Below are 23689 nucleotides of genomic sequence, written 5' to 3'. Positions count from 1 at the left end.
ACTCTTTTTGCATTTAAAGTCTGTTATCAATTCTCCCTCAATACTGTCTTCTCTAGATTAAATAATCCCAAAACATATAGCCTTTTTTTTTTTTTTTTTTTAACATATGTGTTGCTGTACTCGAGTGTTTCTCCACATCTTTTCTGAAATGTGATGTCCCAAGCTACACACACTGCTGGAGAGGAGGCCTCACCAATGCTGAGTGAAGTATAATCTTGTCAATCCATCACAACATGCTCGATTATGATGTTCTTGTTAAAAATCTGAAATAGGCTGTGTTGTGTGGTATCTTCAGAAATGGGTTTTACCTGCCCCTTGGAGATGCAAATAATGCATGACATAGATCAGCGTCTCTTCTGATATATTCTTGCTTGTTCTAATTGACAGTGTTTTTAGTATTTGTTTGTTATACATTATACTATTATGCACTGTTATCACGTATTATTTCTACTTGTGTGTAGGAACCCTACTCATGGACCCCAAACTCACTCAGCTAAGTATTATACGAGAGCAATACCCGTCTCAAAGCCCTTTTAAATTTTACTTTAGAGAAGACACTGAATAAAATAGTAGCCCCAGGCATATCAAAGCAATATAATGAAATATTCCCATAGTATAGGACTGGTGCTGAAACTTTCCAGTCCCCTGTCAGGCTAAGCTGAATGGTCAGGGGATGTACACAGTCTAGATGATATAGTATTTAATAAGCGAATAAAAATATTAATACATTGTTCATTCATCCACACACACAAGTGGAAGAAGGATTTTTTCCTTCCTCTGATATTTTAATTTTTCAAGTTCTAATGAATCAACTTTTTTTTCTAATTAAATTATTTTTGAAGCCTTTTCCTAGCCATGGCATATGTTTGAAAAGGTTTTGTTTCAGATCCTAAAATATATTATCCTGTAGTTTTGATCCATGAATAAAATCTTTATTTTAAAAAGTAGTTACCCTGAGGTTCCTCTTACATCTTTTAATAAATATAATTATGGAAGCATAGATGATAGTGACTCTCCACTGATGGCTTTGAAATGGTATTTAAAAGGTTTGTTCTTTGGGAATTGGCTTATAGGTATATGTGTATATATTAGAATGGTTCAGGATGGGCAGTATGGGTTAACTGATGTGTAAGTCTGCGTCATACAGTTCTGGAAGCAGACAGACTGTCTAACACAACAAGACCAACAAGAACAGTCTGGAAAACAGAGGGAGTATGTACCATACTTCCCACATGAGATAACGTGGCAGCAGCTAACAAGGCCCCAGAGCAAGGGGGCCGAGTCCTGGTTTTGGGGAAATAGACCAAAGTCGGAGATGGCTCTGAAAGACCAAAGTAGTATGTATGCATGTAATAAGCTGCACAGATGTATGACAACCATACAGAGGGACCTACGAGGGATAGCCACGACTGAAGAATCATCCAGGAGGAAGGCGAATACAAAAGCAGAGACTTGAGACTAACAAAGGGTCCCTCCCCATCCTCCACTTGGGCCCCTCCCTGTCCCTTCTCCTCTTCTCCAAGATGGGTTCCCATCCCCTGGGAAGGGTTCCTAAGGCCACCATTGATAGAGGGCACACCATCAGCCCGTGTCATCCACCCCACTGGAGGGGGGTGTGGTTGTAGGCCTTGGCATCCCACCTTCAGGCTGCTGCCATATTGACATCTGACACCCAAGAGAGATCCTCAGGGTGAATACTGTGTCCTGGCCAGATGTACTTTGATGCCGATGACAGCCCTAAGATTTGGTAGAAATATACAATTGCTTAATTATTTGTGTTGCTCTTTTGGATGGGCAATTATTTGGGCTGGAGGACTACATAGGAACTTTTGGTGAGCTGTTTCAGGCTGGATCAGAACCCTGCCCTCCAGCCTGCAACATGTCCCCAGAACTCCTATGTGGTAGGTTACTAGACCAGTTCAGGGATGCTAGATGCAGCAGGCAGGGTATCCATGGAGACTGGCCTGGGCCCCCCACAGGCAATGTGCACTTGGCTGGGCTGAGGGAATGGGGCTGTGGTGAGGTGAGGAGCAGTGTCTGGAAGTGAGATGGGTGGGTAGGCCCAGGGCATCAACAGCACAGGACCAGTGCCCATGGCAAAGCCATAATCTGCTCCCAGCATGACCCCATGCTGTTACCACCCCAGGATCCTGTCCCTGGTCCTTCCCACCTGTCCCACTCACCACCTGCCTGCAGCTTCATCCCATCCTCCTGGCTGACCATACCCTGCTTGAAAAGGCTCCAAGCCAAATCTCCATGAAACCCCACACCTGCCCTCCATCTGTCTGGCACCCCCAGAGGTGGGTGCTGGGTGGATGGGTCAGGGTGCCCAGGAAGCAGGGCTAGGTCTGGCAGTGGTGGTAACACTAGAAGCAGCAGCAGCAAGAAGTCACCAGTGCCAGGGAGTTCAGCTGCCATGCTTCTCCAGCCCCACGGCACATGTGGAGGCAGTAGGTGGGGGTGGGCTGTATACACCGTGGCCCAGGCTGCCTCCTGCACCTGGACTGTGCAGGGCTGACAGACCTGCTATTGGCAAAATACAGCCCATGGGGTGAATCTGGCCAAACTCTGGAAGTCACGCCCAGCCCTACTTCTGTAAGAAGAAAGAATCAATGACATCTGATATTATCCAGTCGTTTAAACATCTATAATTGTATGAGGATATGAAGGGAACCATGAATTGGATTGGGAGAAATAAGTTGTGGTTTCCCCCCCCTGAAAATATACAAAATAGTGGAAAGTAGGCAGGGCACATAATTAAAGGTTCTTACAATCTTTCAATCTTCAGAGAAATTCATAAATCCAGCTTTTTTAAATGAACTTAGTAAACAAGGAAGTTGCAGATCAATATGGTAAATAACATTACCATACCAATTAAATGGTTAGAATTTAATGATTCCTGAACAGCATTGTGTGAACTTATCTGATTTAAACAAAATCGAAAATTCTTTCAAAGTAAAATGAACATTGGCATGAATTGCTAAGTAGGAAGGTGATTTGATGTGAACTCTCCTTAGAGTACAGAAAATTGGTTTCTTCTGGATCCAAGGTGGTATTGAATGAAACTTGAAAAAGCAGAATGAAAGAACTTTAATAGTTTCTTATCCTGCAGTTTTGAATGCCTCTGAAACAGCTGTGATAATACATTTACATCCATGCTCTAGTTGTTCCAAAAGTTCAATAGTCTTCCATCAGACTTATAGATGGTCAGCTGAAAAAAGGCTTTGAGGACCAAGCTTCACAATGATATTAATAAAGAAATTATCAGAATGTGTACGGCATTTTTAAAGAGGAAATTTGATAAGTAATTGGTAGAAAGCTCTTTGTGGAAATAGAGGAGTTTGATTAGCATTTTACAGAAAATTCTCTTGAGACAGGACAGAATTTCTGAGCATGAGAGACCATCACCACCACCAAAGCATATCCCAGTGGTGAAAGCTCAGATGTGGGAAACCCAGGGTATTTCTAAGTTAGGAGGGTCTGACGACTGTGTTAGGTTTCTCTTCTTCCACTAAAAATAAATAAATAAATAAATAAATAAATAAATAAATAAATAAATAAAAGATGGAAAGGTCTTGGTTTGCTTTCAGTGAAGAACAGAAAAACAACATGTTTTAACCTCTCAGTGTGCTATAAAAGAGAATCATTGTTTTCTAGCCTCATTAGCCAATTCTACTTAGCACAAAATCTTGGCAAAAATATGGGTTTGTAAGATTAAGTGGGCTAAAACTCATAACAATTCAAAATATGATTCAGAGAAGCAAGAGCACCTTTCAGTTACTTTGTCAGTGTGACTGATCTTAATATGATTATTATATTAATAGTCCAGGACAAGAATAGGTCACTCCAGTAGGTCTAACTAGTTGTTACCAAGTCCCTTTTTTCTCTTCTAGTCTTAGACGGTGAATGCACAAAATTTGAGGTAGATTTTTGGATTGCAACTCTTTTCATTCAAATAGGAAACAGAGAGGGAAGAACATCTTCACAGACAGGCTCACTAATCTAGTAAGGACAGTTTTAAACTATGTTAACCAAGGGATGGAGACCAAAGCCCTGAGGTAAGTGGGTGGCCCAGGAGGGGAACACAAGCAGGAAAGAAGGGGCAGCAGGGGAGCCCTTCCTATTCTTCCTGAGAAAGTAGGACAATTAGGTAGTTACTTCAGATGTCTGTGCATGAATTCATGAAGGCTGGAAAACAAGCAGGAAGAACTGGAAATCTTCTCACAGTAATGGAATTATAATATGCTGGAATAACAGACTTGGTGGGATAGCACTGTCACGGATGGGTATAAAACTGTTTAGGAAGGACAGATAGGACAGGGAGATGGTCTTTATGTAACGAGGTGTATGATTGCTCAGAGCTCCAGTATGAAACTGGAGACAGGTCTGTTGAAAGTCTCTGGGTTAGGGTCAGAGGAGAAAGCAACAAGGGCGATGTTGTGGTGAGCGTCTGCTATAGACCACCAGACCAGAAAGATGAGACTTTTTTCAAACAACTAGTGGAAGTTTCTAGATCACAGGCACTGGTTTTCATGGGGGGCTTCAATAACCCTGGCATCTACTGATAAAGCAATACAGCAGTGTACAGGGAGTCCAGGAAGTTTTTGGGGAGTATTGGGGGCAACTCCCTGGTGCAAGTGTTGGAGAGGCAACTAGGGCCAATGCTCTTCTGAACTTCTGCTCACAAATGGGGAAAAATTGGCAGGGAACATAGAAGTAAATGGTATCTGAAGTTGCAGTGAGCAAGGGAGAAAGTGTAACATGAAGACTTTCTACAAAAGGTGTTAGCAAGAAGAGGAAGATGATGTGGGGTCTCTTACTGAATGGAGGAGACAACCTAGTGACAGATGATGCAGAAAAAGATGAAGTACTAAAGGTGCAGACAGAAGAGCAGTACCCCATTGCACCTCATGGCACTTTGAAGGAAGTTGTTTAGTTGTGGCTATTTAGAGTGGCTGCAAGCCTATAGCCACTCTCCCCTAGCAATACCCCTCCCAGCCCCAGTGTTGTTTTTGGAAAAGGAGAAAGGAAAGGGAACAGAGGGATCACATTCTGGGGGTTCCTAAGCCAGTGCTGGAGGGTGGGGTAGGTGGATTGGAAACACCCCACTTTTGAGGGAAAGGCTCCAATCTACCTGCTCCATCCACTAGTGCCAGCTGAAAGCCCCTCAGACTGAAATCCCTCCACTCCCTTTCTGAAAAAAGCACCAGGGATGAGAGGTGGCACAGACACGTATTAGTGAAGCTGCTCCATTTTGGAGCTTCTTCATTTGAAGCCTCATGCAATGCAACCATGCAATTCTGTTTGATCATGGCTGTAGAGCACATTCAGGGGCCAAATTAGGCAAAATTGTAATTTCTGTCTCTGCCTTCAATGCCTTTTTTACCTCAGTCTTCACAGGCAAGGTCAACTCCCAGGCTACCATACCTGACAGCATAGTTTGGGGAGGAGGTGACCAGCCAATAGTGGTGAAAGAACAGATTAGGTACTATTTAGAAAACCTGAATGTGTACAAGTTCATGGGACTGGATGCAATGCACTCAAAGGTGCTGAGGGTGTTGACTGATTTGATTACAGTGTTGCTGGCCATTACCTTTGAAAACTCATGGTGATTGGGAGAGGACCCTGGATGACTGGAAAAAATGGCAAATATAGTGCCCATCTTTCAGAAAGGGAAGAAGGATCCAGGAAGGATATAGACTGGTTAGTCTTACAAGAGACCCAGGGGAAGAAAAAAAAAAAAATATCCCAGAGCAGATTCTCAAAGAATCCATTTCTAAGCACCTAGAGATGGTGATTAGAAACAGTCAGCATGGATTCACCAAGGGCAAGTCATGCCTGACCAACCTGATTGCCTACTTTGACAAGATGACTGGTTCTGTGGAGGTGGGGAAGAGCACCTTCAATGCCTCTACCTCAGGTGATATCACCTTTACTTTAGCAAGGCTTTTGATACCATCTCCCACAACATTCTTGTAAGCAAGCTAAGGAAGGATGGGTTGGATGAATGGACTGTAAAGTGGATAGAAAACTAGCTAAATCATCAGGCTCAAGGGGTAGTAATCAATGGTTCAACATCTAGTTGGCAGCCAGTATCAAGTGGAGTGCCCCAGGGGACTGTCCTGGGCCTGGTTTTGTTCAATATCTTTATCAATAAACTAAGATAGGATAGTGTACCCTCAGCACACTTGTGGATGACACCAAGCTGGGTTGGATAGTAGATATACTGGAGGGTACAGTTAGGATTCAGAGGGGCCTTGACAAATTGGAAGATTGGACCAAATGAAATCTCATGAAGTTCAATAATGGCAAGTGCAAAGTCTTGCACTTAGGATAGAACAATCCCATCCACAGGTACAGGCCAGGGACTGACAGCTAAACAGCAGCTCTGCAAAAGGGGAACTAGGGGTTAGAGTGGACAATAAAGTTGCCTATGAGCCAACAGTGTGTCCTGGTTGCAAACAAGTCTAATGGCATCTGCTGACATAGTAGGAGTGTTGCCAGCAGATCAATGAAGTGATTATTCTTCTCTATTCAGAATTAGTGGGGCAACATCTGGAATTCTGTGTCCAGTTTTGAGCCCCCCACTATAGAAAGTATGTAGAAAAATTGGAAGGAGTCTACCAGAGGGCAACAAAAATGGTTAGAGGGCTGGGGAAGATGACTGCTGATGAAAGACTGAGGGAACCTGGATTATTTGGTCTGGAGAAGAGAAGACTGAGCGAGAGATTTAATAATGGCCTTCAGCTACATGAAGAATGGTTACAAAAGATGGAGCTAGAGTGTTCTCAGTGGTGGCAGATGATAGAACAAGGAATAATGGTCTTAAGTTGCAGCTAGGGAAGTTTAGGTTAGATATCAGAAGGGTAGTAAAAATCACTGGAACAGGTTACTCAGAGAGGCTATGAAATCTCCATCCTCAGAGGTTTATAAGACCTAGCTAGACAAAGCCTTGTCTGAGATGACCTAGTTGGGGATGGTCCTGCTTTGAACAGGGGGTTGGACTAGATGACCTCCTTGGTTCCCTTCCAACACTAAATTTTCTATGCAGAAATAAAGTCACAGGATAATTCACTTTTTTTTTTTTTTTAAATTTATAAACTTCTATATGGTCAGTATTTAGATACATTTGGGTGAAATATTGGAAAAGACTAGGGACCCAATACAATAAAGCATATGCTTAATTCTAGTTGATTACAGGTGAGCATTTGTTAAATGTTAAGCACATAATTATTAGGCCTGTGCGAGTTGGCAGCAATCCAATCCAGCCGGTTCGGATGCCAGGGATCGAATCCAGAGCTCTGGACTGGGTTTCTGCTTCAATCCAGCTGAAGTAGCCCCGAAGCTTCAGAGCCACCTCGGAGATCTGGCCATAGGCTATAATGGGGAAATCAATTAAATATCTATAAAACTTTGTTTTTTTGTCTGATTTGGATGAAGCTTGCAGGTATGGTAGCTCCTGCTGAGGCCACAAATCCTGCCAAGCTTCAAGAAAATTAGTACAGGGGTGTTGGGGGAACTGTACCCCATATTCTTGAAATCAAAAAACTCATGTCATGTCTATGTGTTACAACACAGGGGGGTCAAAACTGCAGGGGTGGTAGCTCCTGGTGAGGCCAAAAAGCCTGCCAAGTTTCAAGAAGATTGGTGCAGGGGAAACTGCACCTCAAGCTGCAGACAAGCAAAACTCGTGACATGGGTGACACTGCGCGTGTTAAGGCGCAGCAGGGTGAAAACTGCAGGGGTGGTGACATAGAACCACAGAACTGTAGAACTGGAAGGGACCTGTTGGATCTTCAAGTCCGGTCCCCTAACGTGGGCAGGAAGTTATTGGGGTTAGACAAACTGAGCAAGGTGCCTGTCCAGCCTCTTTTTGAACACCTCCAATGATGGTGACTTCACCACCTCTGATGGAAGCGTGTTCCAGCTTCTAGCTAACACTGTGGGGGGGGGGGGGGGAGTTATTCCTTAGGTCTAGCCTGAATTTGCCCTCTATAAGCTTATATCTATTTGTCCTTGTCCTCCCTTGAGGTGCCTTCCTGAAGAGTTGCTCCCCCAGATCTTTATGTTCTCCCCGATGTACTTGTAGGCAGCCATCAAGCCACCTCTCAGCTTTCTCTTACTCAGGCTGAACAGGTCCAATTCCCCGAGTGTTTCCTCATAGGGCTTATCTTCCATGCCTTTGACCATGCAGGTGGCCCTTCTTTGTACCCTCTAGAGCTTATCCATGTCCATCTTGAACTGCTGTTCCCAGAACTGGACATAGTACTCCAGCTGAGGCCTCATCACTGCCAGATAAGGAGGGAAGAGCACTTCCCTGGATCTACTGGACACACAATGGCTAATGCACGCTAGAGCTCTATTTGCTTTCCTAGCAACCTAATCACATTACTGGCTCATATTCATCTTCTGGTTGATCATAATCCCCAGGTCTCACTCAGATTCTGTGCCACTAGTGGGCTACCAACCATTGTGTATTTGTGGTGAGGGTTCTTCCTACCCAAGTGAAAAAAATTGCACTTATTCATATTAAATCTCATCGGATTCTGCTTGGAGATCAGCAAGATAAGGCTGGACAAGTACCTTACTGAGCTCAATAACCTCCTGCCTATGGCAGGGGACCAGACTTGATGATCTTACAGAATGACCACCCTTGGTGATCTGGTCCTTAGAGGAACATTGTTCCATTGAATCAATCTCTGTTGATGATCTGGCTCAAAGATAATTGCCTTCAACGGGCCAGACGTGTCATTATTGGAAATGTAACAGAACTAGCTATGAATACCAGGGCCTATCACAGGGGGGGGGGGCCAGGAGGGCCATATGGCCTGGGCCTCTCATTCACAGAGTACCTCAAATTTAGACTTTTGAAGTTATGTCCAAACGAGGTTATACATACAGACACATACACTGACAGGACTGAAAGAAGAAGAAAAAAAGCTAGAAAAGCACTTGTTAAATAAAAAAGGAACATTTATTATAAAATTATTGCATTGTATTTTGAGCCTCAAACAGATGGAAGTGGCCTGGGACTCTCTTGACCTCTGACAGGGTCTGATGAACACCATTTGGAAGTGCTTCACTTACTATAGCTTAAGTCATAAAACTATAGTGTTCTTTCAGCTTTAGTTTTCTTTCTTCCCCAAAGCATGCACCCCCATGCACCTTAATCTTATTCTTGTCATTATGGAGCCATCTGGCATTTAGTTAAATGTTATATACAAATTCTTGGATTTTCCCCTCTATTTTTCCCCCCTTACAATTGGATGGTACACTTCATGCATTTCTCAGTATGTTTTTATAAAGTGAAAGGAGATTTTAAAAATAGGTTAAAAAGCCGCTCTAAATATAAGCATTAAAATTAAAATTAAACCCAGCTTGAGAGGTAAAGAGGGACTCTGAAGAGTCAAAGAAATTATTCAGTAATTTTATAAGAGGGACATGGAAATAATTTTTGGCTAAAATAGTACAGAATGTGCATGAAACAGTATGAGCAGTCTTTTCCAAGCTTTAAAAAAAAGGGGGGGGGGGGATTTATTAGAAAAAACAAAACAAAACAAAAAAACCACAGTCCAAGACAAGTTTATAGGCAAAGTACAAAAAGGAAGACCTCCATTCAAATTTCAGAATAACTTTTCCCTCCCCAACCAAAAACAAATGTCAATGTAATAAATTCTGCAGCTCTGACCTATCACTAATAAAGTATCTGAATAGAAGGGCAGTGTAAAATTTCACCAGCTGTTTCATTTTAATGTTGCTTCAACTTGTTTTCAGCTTGAAACAGCAAAAATCAAAACAAAATGAAGGGTTTCGAAACCGCCTTGAAACAAAGTGATGGCCTCGAGTTTTGAAGCTTAATATCTGGGCTTGCCTGCAGGGAAACAGAAAGTAAGGAAAGGGAGGGGGGAGAGGAGAGAATCATTTCTCTGGTATTGAGTGTAACAGTTTGGCTGCCTGAGATGCTGCTGGTGCTACTCTGCTGCTTACTAAGTTATTACCTGTTGTCATGTAAAGTGGTGGACTGGACTGAGGCTGTAGGGGAGGAAGCCTCATTGGGGCACACTACCCTGTCATGTAGAGCAGTGCTTCTCAAAGTGGTGGTCTGTGGACTGGTGCTGGTCCGTGAGCCACTGGTTGCCAGTCCACAGCGAGTTGCCAGGAAAAAAAGAAATATATTTTCAGAAGCATAACATTGATATGTCATAGTGCCACAGTTCATACGTTTCAACACTCCAGGTGACATCACGTCGTGCGAGGTGAGGAAAGAGAAAGAAACAGCCAGCCGCGCATTTGTGTAGCGCTGTTACACACAGTTGCTGCCACCGGTTGAACTGGGCACCCATCCCTGGCCCACTGGAAAAAGAATTGCCGGTCCACCACATCAGATAGTTTGAGAAGCACTGATGTAGAGGACCCAGTGCCAGTGAGGGCATGCCTTAACACACGTCACAAGTTTTGCTTGTCAGCAGATAGAGGTAGTTTCCCAGAAACTCCTACACCTATCTCCTTGAAATTTGGCAGGCATTGTGCCCTCAGAAGGGTCTACCATCCTTGCTGTTTTCATCCAAATCTGTCAAAAGATAAAGTTATAGCCAGTTTCATTCAACAGTTTTGATGAAATGATACGAAACTGGAAATGAAACACTGTCTCATTAAAATGGTGAAACAAGTCAAAACAAAATGGTGCTGTTTTGCACAGCCCTACTGAATAGATCCCAACCTCCCACAAAGACCTATGTATTAAAACCCAAGATTATCCCAGGGATAGTAGTTCAGAAACTTCACCATGATTAATATGAATCTCAAGAGAGATCAAAATCAAATGCAACATCAACTTTATTGGCTTTGGGAGAACAGAATAACTAAAAATCATGAGAAACAAAATAAACGAGACACATGTACCCACAACTGCAGTTTGAAACTACTTAACAAGAGCCCAGACCTTTTTTTTTTTTTTTTTTTTTACAATGAACTTCAGAAAAGAGAAGTTGTTATAGAAAAGAAAACTGCTGTAGAAATTGTTCGGTCTTACATAGACCAGGGAAAGTCATGCAGCACAATACAAGCTGTCACAGGGTCAGCAGGGAGCAAGATGCAATCATTTTCTTTTACCGCTACCTCCTTATGGAAAATGAATGGGAATTGAAGATTAAGTCTCAGAACTGTGCTTTCTTAATACGATGTGTTGCACTGATAACACACCAATCACAGCACTTTCAGACACTAGTTTACTAAGAAATGCATTAAACCCCTTATACAGATGGGAAGATAGGTTCACAAGGACAGTGTTAAAACACAAAAACAATACTCCCCTATTCTGGGGTTCATCCATTTCGGGTACCCATCTTTACATACTTAGGGCAGAACTCTATTTCACTTTACTTACCCAAATGACTTCTAGTCACATATCTGTCATTTTACACAACCTGCAATCCTATTCTACAGATTGTGTGGATACGTAAGCATTCACATGGCTACTAAGCATTCTCAGTAAGCTGTAAGGCCAGGAAGGATATGACTTTATACAATCACAGGTCCTGAAATCATAACCATGAAAGAGAAGCAGTTTTTAATCCAGTAAAGTATATCCCCAGGAAGCAAGAAACACACTTACCCCACCATCTCTCTCCTCTAGAGGTGGTTTGAATCTACACCTCTCCAACTTCCTAGCATACTGTTCTAACCAGTAGGCCGCAGGTTTGGCATTACCCATAACCCTTGCCAACCCTCTTCTTGAAGATGAGCTAATGAATATTCAGGGGATAAGATAAATGGACAGAAGGGGGAAGTTCTGCCCCATTGGCACAAGGATCCAGCCTAGGATCTGCAGCCCCCTCATTTCTGGAGCAGCAACCATCTCAGAGCCAACACCCCATAGCTTGCTTTCTTTCTTCTAGCCCCCAAAATATTTCCTTTTTTTGACTGTACAGGTTTCCCTTGCTTTATGCAGTACATGCGATCCTGGAAAGTGGCACATAACTTGAATTCACATAAAGAGAACCCACTTCACAATGTAATAAATAAAAGTTCCAAGACCTCAACTGTACTGACCCCCAGACCCATTTCTACCACTTTTACAAGACAATTTTGGTACTCACCAATAGCAGACAGTTGGAGATAAGCTAGTGGGACACTTAAAAGCCATAATGGGGATGGCAATTACAGAAACACATGCTGCAGACAATGAGCGAGGAGAACAGATCCACACAGGAGACTATATTTTGGTGTGCATCACTCGCACAATGCACTGCATGACGCAGCTGGTTGGTGTGATGGAAACCCACAATTACATAGAAATGAATTTACTTTGCCTATAACAATTTTTTGGTATAAAATGGGTTATTGTATAAGAGTGAATTCACACATACAGAACTCGCATAAAGTGAGGGAAGCCTGTACAGGGGGTATATGCACAAAAACATAGGAGGGCCCTCCTTCCAACCCCAAATTCATTAGTCATTTCCCTTGCCATCCCCACTCCCCTCCTACCCCAAGCTACAACTTTGGGACTTCACTCCCTCAGGTACATACATATAGAGCTGCATAATGGCCAGAGCTAGAACAGTCTCCTGTGTATGGCGAGTGAGTGGATATGGATGCTTGTGTAACCACGCTGCATATGGTATAGGATTATGAGATGAGCATAAGTGACAAACTAAGTGGCACATATGCAGTTGTATAGCTACTATTTGTGCACGGCAAGTGAAATAGGATTGAGCCTACTCCTTGAATTTCAGAAGCTCTGCATAGGTGAAGTTTCCACTGACTTTGAGTGAAACTGTAAGTGCTCAGCCACTGTGAAAGTCAGGCATCAAACCAGGATCCCATACTTCAAGAGTACTTTTGAAAATATATGCCTCAGGGTGCTCTTATAGGTTACCTTTCAAGATTTTAAAACTGTGCAATGCTATGCCATCATAAAGTTAGAACAACTCCAGAGCAGTCATAGGTTAAGGCTTAATGCTGCCTCAGACCTTACCACTAGGGGCCTGGTGAGCAGGGGTATAGACAGAAGCCAGGACACTATCTCCCACTCTAGGGTGGGAGAGGAGTGGGGAGGGTGGCATGTAGCTTGGGAGCAGATAAGCCATCATTGGGAGTATGGCTTCCCTCACTCCATAGCCAGCAGCAACCAGCCAGAGCAGCAGGTGGGAGAAGACAAGTCTTGTAAAAAAACCTGTTAGAATTGAATGGGCAGGAAGGGGAAATAAAGAGAAAGGAATGAAAGAAAACAAGTCAATAAATACATGCGCAGTCTTCGAAATGTTTCACTTAACTGAGATTGGGTCAGGGGGGCATTGAATCAGTACTCAGACCAGGACAAAGTGGAGACCCATCACGCTCACTGCATACATGCCACACCGAGGCAGAACTGAGACCCAGCAGGCTTGCTGCATGTATGCATGCATCTCAACATGAATCACATCTGCAGCCCAGACTTCTCTGGCTCATTCTCTTAATGGAGGTAGGTAGTAGGAGTGGTGCTGTTGTTTACACAGGGACACTAGAGCAAGCAGCAAAGTGGTGAACTGCGCCAGCATGCTCAGAGTGGTCAGCATATGCTGGGTCAAATCCTGTATGGGTAGGAGTGAGTGCTGGCTTGGGGTCAGCACCACTCCCCTGGGCAGTAGAGTTCAGGAGGATTGAAAGTTTGCCCATGGTGCAAAGAAGTGGGAAGGGCTGAGGGTGGTGGATACTAGAAGAATACAAACAGGACGTTTTATCTCCACAGGACAGACTAACAATACACTGGAACAAGCTGGGTGAAAACAGAAGAAAGATAATCTTCACTTGAATACATATAACTTTTAAACGTTTAGCTGGTACTCAGCACAGATTATCACCTTTAAATGTGTGAATACTCCTGTTTTAAGTGCCTTTATGGAAGTTTAAATGTAACCTGTATCATTCCCTTCAGTGACTCATTCAGTCAGTAGTAAACCTAGAAAACAAACCCATGCATCTTTGCTGCCTAAGCCAGTATTCTGGCCTTTAGACTACATGTCTAATCAATCACACCCATAATTAGGAAGTTAATCTGGCTAAGCAAATTTATATGATGGTGTGTATTTAGGAACTATAGGCATTTTTCTAGGACTTTTAAATAGTGGAATAAAACAAAAAGTGGGATGTTCACAAGTGGACAGCTAAGTCTAGGTATGCTCTCACTTAACAGTACACTTCACTGGAGAGAGCGCAAGGGGCAAGTTCAATGTTTAAAGACATGTCACCATAACCATCTAGTATAGGGGCAGGCAAAGATCAGCTCATTGGTCAAATTGGGCTCATGGTGGACTCCATTTCCCAGTAGCCCCTGCCCAAAACACTGTGACTGGTTTCCATGGAGACCCCATCAGGAGTGGTGCCTGACAGCATGGCCCCAGGGTTTCCATGGCAGGGCATGTGACTGGGGAGGGAGCTCGTTCGGGGCAGGGATCTGCAAGCCCCTTCTGGGCAGGGGCCTGCAAACAACAGATCACAGCTCTGCTCTGGACCATGCTGTCACCACTGCAAAATCCCAGCCCCAGACACAGAGCCCCACCCTCCCAGTCTTGTGCCCTACCAGTGCTACTGGGGCTGGTCTCCATGGCAACCCTGGCCCTGTATTGTCACAGTGCCCCCGCTGTTGGGGTCTTCAAGGAAGCCAGCTACAGCAACGTGGGCATGGGCTGCTGGGAAATGGAGTCTGGCCACTGGTTGGATTTACCATTTTGTCCACCCTGGCCTAGTCTGTATTAACGCACATTTCACGGAGTCAGCAAGAAGGAAACCTGTTGAAATTGGATTGTTTCATCACTATCATCTTTAAGGATGCTGTTGAAATATTAATAGGATCTGTAGGTGCAGACAGAAGTAATAATTTTTGCCTGATCTGGCCATAAGAAGCAGTTTATAACTGTGACCAAACACAAGTGCATAGCTGCAAACGGCTTCAAAAATGGCCAATTGGGTGAAAATCTGACCCCTCAAGATGTTACAAAAGGTAGTGTCTTTTGTAACTTGCATCTGCGGAGCTCCCAGCCTCTTGCTGTTTTCTGAACGGGAAGGGGGAAAAAAGGGAGCAGAAGGTGTTCAGTTTGGGGGGTTTTCAGCCCCCCTGGAGTGTGGGAAGGATGTACTGTAGCCTCCCCAAGGTGGGGAGCAGCTCCAATTCACCCACTCCACCCTTCAGAACCAGCTGGGGAGCCCCAAGAATGAGCTGCCTTTCCCCCTCCCATTCTGAAAATGGTGACCACTAGCAGAAAGCCATGGTCAATGCTATGGCAACCTGACTGCAAGTTTCCAGCTGCAGTTAGATTCCCCTCCCTCCTGGAACAGTGAACTTGTTTGGTCTGGGGTGACATTGCAACTCAGAACACTTTGGGAAAATCCTTCCGAGTTACAGCTAGGAGCTGCACTTTTACTACCACTCAAAAATGTATACACAAGGTGCAGATAGAACTGATGCAAAATTACTCAGGCCTATCAGACAATCTCAGTGTGCAACTACAGTCAGATTGGTAATTGATAACTGGCTTAGAAACAGCAATGTTGCATCTGAGCTAAGGGTTGGACTAGATGCCCCTTGAAGTCACTTTAACCCCTATGATTCTCACATAAGCTATTTAAAAAAAAAAAAAAAGAGGGAAGAGAGCATGCATTTCCATGATTAATAAAAGCTAGAATGATTTAAAGGAACTTCAGGAACACAAATCTCTGCAAAAGAGTATACACACAACTGACATTCCAAGATAGAAAGTAAAACATATCTAATTTTAGTCCCAATGCAGTGAAGCCACAATGGAACTTGCTGCAATGGGTGACAAATACAATGAAATGCCACTTTAAAGAGATATCATGGGAAATAACTTGAAGTAATGCAATAAGATTGCCATGATAGCCAATAACATTTCAACAGAAAGGCCGCTCTTTGGACTAATTAAAAATAAAGCTTTTGAGACCTTAGAGCTTCTGTCTTTTCCTCTGATGCACCTTCAAAGAGTAAGAGACAAAGAGACTTTCTGAGGTTGTTTACTAAAGGTAATTTGATAGAGTTTTGAGCTTTACTAATGAGCTTGTGTGGCTTGAATATTAACTAATATGATGGCGTAACCAAAGACGGAACTCCCAGAAGTTACTGTACTACATTAGGGATCTGACCTTATAAATGGCCCAATACTATCTGTACTGGGACTCACTAGAAAGGCTGCTATTATTCTTATACCATGTTTAGCCACCTTTCAAATGATGCCAAAATCTAATTTTGTGATTTTTAATCTATTAGGCAGCTGCTGTTTTGCTTATCAGGTATACTTTCAGTGCATATACAGTAGAACAAAGTTTGCTTTTACAACTTATTTTAAATATGGAAACTGATGGTTTTCATTTGAATTAGCAGCCTTCCAGGGGGACTCGGCAAACCAATTACAGTGCATTCACTTAAAAAAAATAAATAAATAAAAGAAAAAGTTTCTTCTACGTTTAGAACTATTGCCAATTCCAGCTATATTATCTAACATGGATAATTCTGCTAGCACCAGCAATAAAGCCAACTATAGCTAGAATAATCTGTGGCTCACTTAATAAGCCACCACCACAAAAAATAACAAATTATAAAATTTAGCATTTTTCTGACCTGGTTATTCAATTCATCACCACCTATGCAATCTGCTCCCATTTGCTCCATTTTCTCACCATATACTTAGTCCCCCATCATCTTAAAAAACAAACAAAAAAATAAGTTAAAAGTATCGCATTGCCCGTTTGTCTCATAGTACTTCTAGTTTGTATTTAGCATAGCTGGCCATTGGAGGAGGAGCAGAGAAAGAATGGGAGTTAAAAAAAAAAGATTCTCAAGAGAATGTGTTAGAGGGGATTTTTTCTGGCTCCTGCAAAATGATGTGAAAATTTTAGAACCATAGAAAAGCAGGGCTGCAAGGGACCTCAGGAGGTCATGTAGTCCAATCCCCTCCTCAAGGCAGGACACACTGCACAAAATGAGCTAATTGTTTCTAAGAAAATAAATGCACACACACCATTCTCAAAAAACACTTTTCCCACCAAATTCTGCACCATGAATACTCAACATATAACTTTTCTTAAAAAAAATAAATAAAAAATAATTTATTCTTAAGCTTCCCTCCCAACACCGCCCTCCTCCCAACACCTAGTCTTGGGTTTTCCCCGATTAATTCTTTTTCAAAATGGGAAATAAAAAACAGAAGAGGGGGAACAGCTGATAAGATGAAAAATATCATAAATATTTGGATAAAAGCTAAAAGTTGTTACTTACCCAAACATTTGGAAAGAAAGATTTCGAAAAGCCATAATATGCTATTTTTTTATTTCTTATTCATTGTTTGGGGTGCTGTAGGTGTTATCACCCTAAATCAAAGATTAGGCTTTTATTATACTAGGAACAGTACTTATAGATATAAGTCCCCAGCTCAAACCCCAAACGTGAACCCTCTAGCCTAAACACATAGGCCAAATCCAGATGTGCAGGCATGTGCTGTTTGTGGTGCCACAAACCTCTGTGTGTTAAACCATGTACGGTGCTGCTGGGGGAAGTCTACTGCTGGGATTTTCCAGTAGCTAAAAACAAAACAAAAAAAAAATACCCTCTGAAGAAAAAGAAAAAAAAGCAGCACAAGGCATGCCAAAGTGCCATGTGCTAGAACACTGCCTGCTCCCCTGTGTCCACATGCTGCACAGCCCCAATACTTACGCATCCTCACCTCAGGCAGCTGGAAAGCGGCTGGTTGGGATGCAAGGTGCCCCAAGATGGGGGCTTTGCAGCATGCAGAGATAGAGGAATAGGCAGCCCTGGGCTTCCTGCTTCCCCATCTCCACATACTACTCCCCAGCTGGCTGGGGTACAGGGTGTCTCAGCATGGGGGCTGCCTGTTCGCTAGCCCCACACTGAGGCACCCTGTGCCCCAGCCAGCCTCCCCTGCAGCACATAGAGCAGCAGGATGTGTTTCACTGCAAATTGCATGAGCAGAGGCAGGCACTGCAGCACAAAATGTAGCTCTGCTCATGTGGATGTGGCCATAATGTGTTAGCAGAGGTAGATTAAATAGATCACAGGTTTTCAACCTTTTTAAAGGAGTGTACCCCTTTAGCCGGATGCAGAGCGGAGGTGGGGTGGCGGCAGCCGGACGCGAAGCCGTCGCATGCAAGCTCTCCACCCAACCGTGCATACCCCCTGGGGCCTTTCCAAGTACTTCCGGTTGACAATCCTTGCAATAGATTATGCCATGCTAAAATGAGACTATTAAATGCATCAATAACATCAGTTTAAAAATTATGGAATGTAACAACTGGCTGACTTTCTTTATGGAAAGTAGTAAAAAACAAAAAACAAACAAAAAAAAAACACAAAACAAAAAAATTAAAAATTCAGGGAAAACTTGCCTAGAACTCCACTTTCCACACAGTTATTAATTTTTAATATTAAAAGAAAGAAACTTTTGACAGAAGTGCTCATTGGCACAATAACTTCATTAATTTATTCAAATACTTTCTCCAAAATATCTAGTTCATTCAGTTCAGGTACTGACTTGTGCATTCCCAGAATTATGCATGGTAAATCCACTTGAATGTACATACTTTGCTGTGACAATTTGTTACATACCCATCTAATGACATCATCTGTCCACAAATAGATTCCTATTTGATTTAGTCTTGGTTTTTAAGCAGTGGTATGCTGACCTAGTACAATTGCCCCATTGGCCCTCCCCTCCAAAAAAAACCCATAAAAGGACCTCTTACAATAATGGGGAAAGTAGGTTATAAAATGAACAAGTCTGTGAATATTAAATCACTTTCTATTCTTGGGAACATTAATTTTGGGTAGCTGCCAATGCTTCTATGCATTGGTTTAAAAAGTAACCACCTAGACATTTTTGAGTTCCTTCAAACCCTATTGTATAATAGAAAGAACATGGATTTTTTTTTATACTGTTCTCAATTTAGTAGTGGTTCAGTTACTCCAGCCCGTGATAACAGTATTGCACAACCATGCTGTGAGGACTGATGCCTCTTTGCTGCTACTGCTTCTCAAAGTCTTGTACATTCATGACTTGGCCAGTGTTCTTTTCAGCTTAATGGAGAAAAACCATGCGTGTCAGAAGCAAAGCTAAAGAAGTAGGGATATTTTAGTTGCAATAGTGTTTCAGATGAATTTACACAGAAATAATATTTCTGTTAGTATGCAATTATCCTGTCTTGGCACCACACGTGCTTGCCTAAACAATGATGGGGATAGACCAGGTATCTATTTCTTTTCATGTTTCCATACATAATAAAGAAGTAAAACTCAATAAAACTGGGTAAAATCTTCTGGAAAGCACACTGGCTGAATGCTATATTATAATCATGCAAGCAATTTGAAATAAATAAATATTTTATTAGGGGATGAGATGCGCTGGAAACCTGGTAATGAGGAGAATGCCACTACACAGATCATTGAGCTGCTCTTGAAAACAATCATCTTTTTCCAGAGCAAAATGTACCTTGTGATCAATAGCTATCACAATATCTTAGGGTACTCTTCGTAGCATCTACAACATCAAAAATTAATAATGTAATGTAATGTATACACACACACTGCAGTGTTGCACATCTTGTTGGCAAGAGGGTGTCGGAGAATGAGAAATTCCACCCCAGGCTTTGCTTTATTCCAATTGCAAGAATTCATGAGGTCAACTGTCCTAGAAGAGTAATGTCCTGAAAGGCAGCACCAATTGCAACAATGTCACCGACTGTGCTGCTGGCAGTCGGTCTGGCAAAGCAGATGCTTCTGTCTTCCTGCACTCTCCCCTAGGGGTTGGACCCCAAGGCTGGTGCCCCAGTCACACTACTTCCTGAACAGTCCCATCCTACTCTTCCTCCAAACGGCTGGCTGAACAGTTCGACTGCTGTTCTCTTTTTACTGCTTGAAGAATGAAGTCAGAAAATAATACTTAAAAAACAAAACAAAAAACAAATCACTTGCTTATTTATGTACAGAAACATTCCCCAAACATTACTGGCCAAGCACTATCCGTGTTCTTTTTTTGGACAAACCCTTTATGTTCTCCAACTGGATCTCCTTAAACTAAACCTTGAGGAAACATGTCTGTAATTAGAACAAGCTGCTTTAAAAACAAACAAACAAAAAAACCCCAAAAAACAAAAAAGAAGAATATATACCATGGTATCTTTTTGTGGCAGTTCTATCCCTGATGGGAAGTCATAAACTCCAGTGGCATAAACCTGCCCCATCCCTCTAACTCTTTTGAACCACCACCCTGCAGCCTCATCTGCCATACCTTGATGGAACCAGTTATGTAGGAGGCATCCTTAGCCTCAGAAGGAGGTTTCACTTTGAGTCACTTGGCTTCCCTTTTTTATGGGCTGGGCCCTGACCCTCTTGGCCTATTTTGTTTTAGTTGCTCCCTGCAGCCTTAGGGCTACTTAATTCAGCCTTGGCTCTTCAGTAGCAGCAGCACAGCTAGGAATTAGGCTCCATGATAGGGCTCTGGACCCTCCATGTTCCTCAAGCCTTAAAGGGATTTAATCCCCCTCCTCTCTCTGAGTATATGACCCGTCACCCACAAGGGGTGAAAAGACACACAGCACTTTAAGGTGCCTGTAACACCATTAAATGAAAAAAATACCACCTCTCTAAACCCTCACAAACTCAACATGAACAGGGATACTTTATCCATTTGGGATTCACAGATAAGGAAAAGGAACAAACCACACCTCTTGGTCCTTACACAACAGAGATCCCTTTTTTCATCCAGGCCCCACTGTGGCCCAACTGGAGCATCCTACCCCTTTCCCATCAAGGGCTAAACTACCCCTTCGGCTAGAGAGCAAGCCAACTTACTCCCCTGAGCTCCAGCCATTTAGGTCTGCCCAGCAGATTATCTGGTCCAAGCACGTGGGCTGCTAGTTAGTCCCCACCCTGCCAGCTGCAGGCCCTTTAGCTCCTCGGCATGCAGCCACTCCCCAGTGAAGAGTTGCTGGCTGTTGCAGCTGCCTTTGCTCTGGGCCACAAAGACTCTTCTCTTAAAGATCCCTCACCAGTTCTGCTGGCTTCATTACACTTCCATAAACTGCACAATGGATAAAAAATAGGCAAGATATGTTCATGGAAACCAAAAGCATACCTTAGCTAATAATCAATTGAGTCTATTATTGACACTCTAAGCGACCTGGCATAGACATACAGACCATCTGCATACATAGAGGCACCACCTTATTCTAATCCATCTGTTACAGAGATTTCTTTTCCAGCAGCATCATCCATAGAGCTTCAATAACATGTCTACTGACTTCAATGTTTTTTTGTTTGGTTTTTTTTTTTTTCCAGAGAAAGCAAGTGCCTCAGAGTGTTTTCCCTGTTGGCCAGGCCCCAAACAAGGAAGAGAAAAGAACTGTTTTGTTTTCTCAGGGGACCATTCCCAAAAAACGTACCCTCATTCATCACCGAGGTGTGCATCATTGTTCCTCTTGCTTACTCTGCCTTTTGTTTTCATAATCTTGCATCCTTTTTATGTACAGCAATCCAGTTTCAAGAGGATGTGTATGGGGTGCTATATGCTTTTGGTTAGAACATTCTGCTGGGAGGTGCAAGATGCATACATTTGGCCCCCTCAAATGGAGGAGGGCAGTGGATTCAGGTCTACTACTTCCTGGACAAATGCTCTAACCATTAGGATTTAGGTAAAAGGGGATAGCAACAGCACTATCATTACAATCTTCTCTTTCAGCTCTGCTTCAAAGAGAAGAGTGAGTTGGGCCCCTGAACCGAAAGAACAGCTTAATCAGTCCTGGAAGGGGTTTGGCTTGGGACTGCGAATCCCAGTCTCACACAGGTTCCTACCTATCACTGAGTGTTTCAGACATCTGTCTGGTGTTCCTGGCTGCTGGCTTAGGCATCTTTCTATGGGATTCATAACAGCCAAAACAGTTAGGAGGATCCATTCTCAGGTGTCCATGTCCTCCTTTTCATTGTGTAGGGAAATTAGGTTTAAGAATTCTTCTGCTAGCACAGTAATGCTGAGGAGTCTGGCCATGTCCAGAGCAAGTCACTTTTTTGAATCTCAGTCCAAGTGATTCCTTAGATATGAAAGCCTTGGTATCTCTTATCCTATAGTATAGCCCAGTTTTCCAAAGCACATAGTCTTTCAGATACTGCATAGTAGAGACAGTGAGAATAAAACCTAGGGGACTAAAATTTAGGCACTGAGTGGTATCACGCACAAGTCCCTTCAGGGATTGGTGGCTATGCATTCTTTTAATGCAAGCTCAAAGCAAATTACACATACTGGTCCTATTAAGAATTACTTACAACAAGTCATAGGCTGAAATATATTTACACAGACATTTGTCAAACCATTTGGAATAAACAAATTCATAAACAAGTAGTCTGAAAATTATTCCCAAACAGGAAAAAAAAATGTTCATCTAATACATTATTCATCATTAATTAAGCAGTCAGCTCTAGTGGGAAATTATTATTTTTGCTGTTAATATAATAGACTGAACGTTAAAATGCAAGCATTCAAAAGACCATTTTAGTGCTTGGGGTACTGATACCCTTAACAGCTCAAATCAGTGGTTGCTGATAAGACAGACAACTAAACAGGTCAGGTAAGTTTCCTTTCTCTCCCCAGTATAAACAATCCTCATGAAACATCATGTATAATTTACAACCTAGTCAAGTTCCATTTTAAGTGGTGCTATGTAGAAGCCCTATACTCTTGGTAAATCTTGTCATATAAGAACATCCACAAGAGAAAGAAAACAAAAAGAGCTTTTCACACACAAGTCAAGACCACGCTGCTTTACGGACCCTGGAGATAGCAGGTCTAAGTGTAAGAAAGAAAACAAAATGAAAAGCTATGGAAAGCATTTGCTTACCCCTCAGTCTCAAACACACAGCCAACCGCTGCTACAGAGTAGAAAAAATCTTTCTACTCTTGTTTTCTCAGTCTCCAGTGCTATCTAGCTCAGTGTGACTGATAAAATTACCGGTGGTTAACAATTAGTTCTTAATTGCCATCAGTTGCTTTTTTCACCTGTTCTGCTTGCAACTCTCTAGAATTACCACTATGTTCTATTAGCTCATTTGACCTACATTTTATCAGCAGTCCTTCCTCTCTTGTTCCCTCTCAAGGCCTCTTGGATTGTGTTGTAACCAGCATTAGAACAGGCAGAATGACTTCTTGAGAGATACTGTCTTCTTTTGGGACATGTATTTTCTGTAATGGAGCATAAGTAGACCTTGTTGGGAAAAAAGGGGTTTTTGTGTTTGACATATACTGTTGCAGCAGTGCTATAGCTTTTTAGAGATACTAGACTAATTCATGTGAAAGGCACTCTGCTAAATCAATGCAGATAATTACCTTAAATAACATCTGCAAACCAAAAACAAACCCCACCCCCAGCCAACAAATAAAAAAATCCCCCAAACCTTAAGTGACTTAGGAATCTAAGCGGTAGACCCAATAAAGGATTTAGTGGCTTCAGATAGACTGAGGTGCACAAACTGTGTAGATCCCTTAGTGTTTATTCTCTTATCACCTAGAATTGCATATGCCTAGACCTGTCCCAATCCAAACTGCTTGCTAGCTAGCTCACAGGTAAATTGGACTGAGCAATACAGTTTAGGTCTTCCTCAACCTTTATGCCCTAAGGAGCTCCACCTGTTCTC

At 42.5% G+C, this 23689-nt stretch overlaps 1 long non-coding RNA gene across 1 annotated transcript in view; it reads right to left on the bottom strand.

Moving 5' to 3' along the window:
* The window catches only part of LOC109280299 (uncharacterized), a 372666-nt gene extending 349375 nt beyond the window's left edge, over positions 1-23291 (bottom strand). The window contains exon 1 of the long non-coding RNA XR_009459036.1: positions 22897-23291. This is a non-coding gene — a long non-coding RNA (uncharacterized LOC109280299). The remainder of the gene's footprint in view (positions 1-22896) is intronic.
* Positions 23292-23689: the final 398 nt, after the last annotated feature.

This window comes from Alligator mississippiensis, chromosome 1 (genome assembly GCF_030867095.1).
Source record: "Alligator mississippiensis isolate rAllMis1 chromosome 1, rAllMis1, whole genome shotgun sequence".
NCBI lineage: Eukaryota > Metazoa > Chordata > Crocodylia > Alligatoridae > Alligator > Alligator mississippiensis.
The sequence above is the reverse complement of the archived record's forward strand: the minus strand, read 5'-3'. Positions and strand labels throughout refer to the sequence as shown.